General features: G+C 41.8%; 1 pseudogene; it reads left to right on the top strand.

Annotated features, from left to right (window-relative positions):
• The first annotated feature begins 4,426 nt into the window (after positions 1-4,426).
• Positions 4,427-4,546, top strand: LOC136647235 (5S ribosomal RNA; annotated as a pseudogene).
• The last annotated feature ends 303 nt before the right edge of the window (positions 4,547-4,849 follow it).

The following is a 4,849-nucleotide window of genomic DNA, read 5'->3' on the forward strand; positions in this document are numbered from 1 at the left end:
AGTAGCTTAAAGGACCAGGCATTACACTTTTTGCGAAGTGCATCTTTAAGCAAGTTTTAATGGGCTGTTCTAAGAAGATAAATTGGGCCTGAATTAAGCACTCTTTGGGGAGTTTGGGAAACCAACAAGAACAACAAAAATAGATCCCTCTTGGAAGTTGAACTAATGAATAAAGCCTTGCTTGTCTTCCTGTTTCAAAAAAAGGAAAAAAATGAGCAAGAGAAACATTATTCAGATGTTATTTTCCCATTTTCGTTTGATAAATATTTTGCACCATTATCATTTCTACCCTTGGGAAATGACAAGCTGGCAACCTCATCTACTGATGATATACAGTTGTGCCCACTCTACTTTCCCAAGCAGTAGAGGTTCAAGGGGCAACATGAGCTGACTTTAATTTCCTTTGGATGAGGGATCACTGGAGACCTAGGGTGTTTGGGTGTTAACTGCTTAATCTAGAAGTACTGTATAAGTGGAGGCAAATAGCAGGGACTCCTACAAGGCAATGTATCTGGTACACCATATCAGACCCCCCCAGAGGGAAGCTGCACCCCATCCATCCATCCCTCTTCCTCTTCCCTCTTAAATATTACGATATCAGTATATTTTAAGTGTTGTGGGAAATAGCCATCTGCTGTTTATACTATATGTGTTTTTTTTTAATGCACTCCATCTTTTTTAACAGCAACACGTCTGTGTTAACATCAGTAGTTACAAAAAGGCAGTACAAGGATCATGGCTGCTTACTAGATCCCAAGGAATTTGATTGATTGATTGATTGATTGATTGATTGATTGATTGATTGATTGATTGATTGAATGTGTACTCCACTTTTCTCCCAAAATGAAGACAAGAAATTAACAATGGCTCCACCATAGAATTCCTTAACCAAGTCTTTCTGGAGAGTTTTGGGTATGTTTTAGGTCACATATGAATGATTCTGTTCACAAGGAAATGGCTAGTTTGCCTGACCAGTGATCCCAAGGACAATGTACCCTAGAATATACTCCCTAGAATTTTCTAGAAGGCACTAGGTATTCATGGTAGACAAATCAACATGGAAAGTGTTCCTTGAAATGTTCCTTGAATATTTTGGAAACTGTTGTCCTAGTTCATGCAATTTCCTCTGAAAACCACTGTCTAAGTACCTGCCTATTATGGCATTTGTAGATGGTGGGTGGCATCCTGATAAGCGCTCTCACCCTCAGCAATTTTATCTGTGAATGTGTGTTCCATTCCTGGGTCTCCTGATAGTGGAAGTGCTCTCCAAATGCTCCCTGTTGTTGATAGAAAGCCTGAAAAAATGTTAGGTCTTGAATATGAGCCCTTCGCTTGTTATCTCTTGAAAAGTCACAAGAAGAGCCTTACACTATCTCCTAAGTTTAAAGCGTTCTCAACTCATTCAAATACACATTTTAATGATTGTGACTCACAGTCGGAACATACGCCAATCCAATTCAATGTATCAGGTCACAAGGGTTGAGGTTAAAATAAAATAAAATAAAATAAAAAAGCACATTGGAGATTAGTGTGACTGTGGAACCTTAATGCTGCCAACCAGATTAGCAGATCAGGGAAATCTGACTCTCTGCATGACCCATGAGCCAAATAATCTGATAGGAGAGTTTCCATAGTAACTAGAGGAGAGAATATTGTTTTCATCCATCAATAACCACCCCATGTCTGTCAGGGCAAAATTGCAGCTCAGCAGAAGGGGCACAACCTAGAGAAAGTTAAGCATGCTCATATCTCTTGGAATCAATGGGATTTCAGCATACAGTGAAGTGTTTAAATGCTATTGGCTCAACTTGGGTTTAAGAACATTTAACTTTCTCTGGTTGATATTCCTGGTGTTTTAGAAACAGCTCTAACTCCAAATATTTGACAGGCATTTTCAAATTGTCTTACTGCAGTGATTAATGGTATTGTGGAAACAACTTCACAGTGCAATCCTAAGCACTCCATGCACCGATGCAGCGACTGCTGGGGTAGTATGCATGGTCGCAAATATGCCGTAAAGCACATTGCAACCGCATGGAAGATAGGAGCGTCAGTGGGAAGGCCTGCATTGTCCTTCTAGTGCTAGTGCATGCAGGAATGGATATCAGAGCAGGTAAGAGCTGCTCTGAACAGCGCAGGGGTGGGGAAAGGGCAGGGTGAGCAGGGGGTGTAATAAGTGGGGGAAGTGGGAAGGGGCGGGGAGGGGCAGATCAAGTTCTGAGGTCAGGTTCTGGGGTGGGATTGACGGCAGCTGCACACACCATATCCTATCCTCCTCCCTGGACTCGGAATCCCAACATAGCTCCACTCAGACTCGTGTCAGCGAATTAGCAGGTGCAGGTCCGAATAGACCTGTTATGCAGGCTGGGGCTTTCCTTGGGATAATGGGACAGATGTCACCTTACCTTGAGGAGACCTCCAGCCTGCTCAGCCCCATCATAGGATGCAATGTGGTTGCACTGGTCCCATTGCATCAGCACGGGTTATGATTGGGCTGTGAAACAGTTTAGCCAAGTTCTATCTATATTCCTTTTTTCATATAGATCCAATATTGATTTTTTTTTTCTTACCCTACATTCTGTCATGCTATTTTTAACTTGATCAAAATCTGGATTCATTAAGGGGAAAGGTGGCGTAGTTCAGGCCCATCACAAAGTTGTTATCTAGACATGTTCAGACTGTATATTTTATAATTTGTTCTAATATATTCCCCGATATTGAAATCAGACTGATGGGTATGTGATTTCCTGAGTCTTCCTTTTCCCTCTTTTAAAGATTGGAACCACATTCACCCAATTCCAGTCTAGCAGCACCTCCCCCACCTTCCAGACTCTCTCAAGTATAATTGACACTCTGCAAGTACATCTGCAAATTCCTTTAGTACTCTAGGATAAAGTTCCTTTAGTTCATCCAGTCCAAATGACTTGAATTTTTTTAGGCCAGTTAAATGGTTCTTAACTCGTTCCCTGACTACATATATTAATCTGAAAAAAAATGTGCCATTCATGTTTTCATTACCTCTATAGGGATGTATGTACAGGTTGAGTCTCATTATTTGAGAGGGTTCCTTTCCTAGAACTCACCTGGATGGCAAAAGACTAACTATAGCAAATCAATTTAAAAACCAAAGTCTCTTTGCTCATAGTGCAAGTGATTTAAAAACAGCCTTGCTGACCTTTGTGATGTTAAGACAGAGTCATTAAGAGGACAAGCCATCAATCAGTCTCTCTCAAGGTGCTTAGAAAGGCTTCACTCTGACCCCTCCTTTCAAAAATGCAAAGTATCTTTCATTCAAATGCTCAGAGGGAAGGGAGGGGTCTTGGGCTGAAGCTGCCTGAAGAGAGAATGATGGAGGGATTATCAGCCTGCTGCCCCCCCTCATTGTTAAACGTCTGTTTTCCTTTAATTTAAAGGGCGCTTCTCATTGCATTGAGAGAGAAAATCTATGGATGATTAAGTTATAACTGTAATGGCTTGCATGACTGTCTCTCTCTACAACAGTAAGAAAAGCTGTTTTTTTTTTTTAAACTGTGATTTTAAAGGGATGCATTTTCCCCCTTCTCCAGGGATCAGCACATTCCTTCTCATTTGCAGAGGCCATTCGTGTTGAGTCAAATCCGCGTATAAAAAATCCATGTATAACAAGGCTGGACCTGTAATCACACACACACACACACACACACACACACACACACACACCCCAAATCAATCCAGCATCCACATTTGCACAGTTCTCTTTCTGGGAGAAGATGGACACAAAGTAGGAGTTGAACAGTTCCACCTTCGTTTTGTCACCAGACACCAATTGTCTCCAGACACCAGACCCTTATCAATCAGCAATCCCACCTTCTCATTTCCTCTTCCTTTGGGCCCACCTTAAAAAAAATAAAAATAAAAAAACCTGTTTCGTACTCTTGACATCCCTGGCCAGCCTCAGCTCACTCTGAAGTTTAGCATTCCTGACCCTTACTCTTACTCTACAAGTCCAGGCTATCTGTCTGTATTCCTCTCTGGTGATCAGTCCTAATTTCTATTTCTTAGACATGCCTTTTTTCTTTTTTAATTTTTAACTCATCTCAGAGATACTTGTGCAACCATCCTGGCTTTTCGAAGTGTCTCCCGTTTTTTCTTTCTCATAGGAATTGTTTTGGCTGTGCCTGTAGTAGTTGCTTCTTTCGGTGCTCCCATCCATCTTGGACTCCTTTCCCCATTAGTTAATCTGTCAATGGAATCCTACCTAACATTTATCTGAGTTTTTCAGTAGTGTAACTTGGGGGGGGGCAAAACAGTAAGTACTGCAAATGCCACAATGTGTAGTGTACGTTGTCCCTCCCTCTTGCCGTTGGAGCCATTATGGGTAGCAAAGGCAGCATGCAGGAGACACTGTTTGGCTTGGCAAGTGCCTGCACATTGCCATTGCTGCCTGGAAGACAGCAACTGTTGCCCTGCACATGCCCAATCTCGTCTGATCTTGGAAGCTAAGCAGGGTCAGGCCTGGTTAGTACTTAGATGGGAGACCGCCTGGGAATACTGGGTGCTGTAGGCTTATACCATAGTCTTTCGAGACTGAAGGTTGCCAACCAGTGCAAATGGCAAATGGGAAGGGCTGTTTACATGGCATGTTATGGCAACTGCAGTACTTACCATTTTGCTGCCCTCTACTTATGCTACTGGAGCTTATTACAATCAGCCTTCATGAATCCAATGTATAAAATCCTGAAATCCAATATTACCTGCAAATTCCCTTAATATAGGTTTTTACAGGTAATACAACCAATCATTATGCAGGTAATACAGGTAATAATTCCCTTAACACAGGTTAGTACAGGTTTCACTGCATATTCTGACC

This window comes from Tiliqua scincoides, chromosome 3, assembly GCF_035046505.1.
Source record: "Tiliqua scincoides isolate rTilSci1 chromosome 3, rTilSci1.hap2, whole genome shotgun sequence".
Classification (NCBI taxonomy): domain Eukaryota; kingdom Metazoa; phylum Chordata; class Lepidosauria; order Squamata; family Scincidae; genus Tiliqua; species Tiliqua scincoides.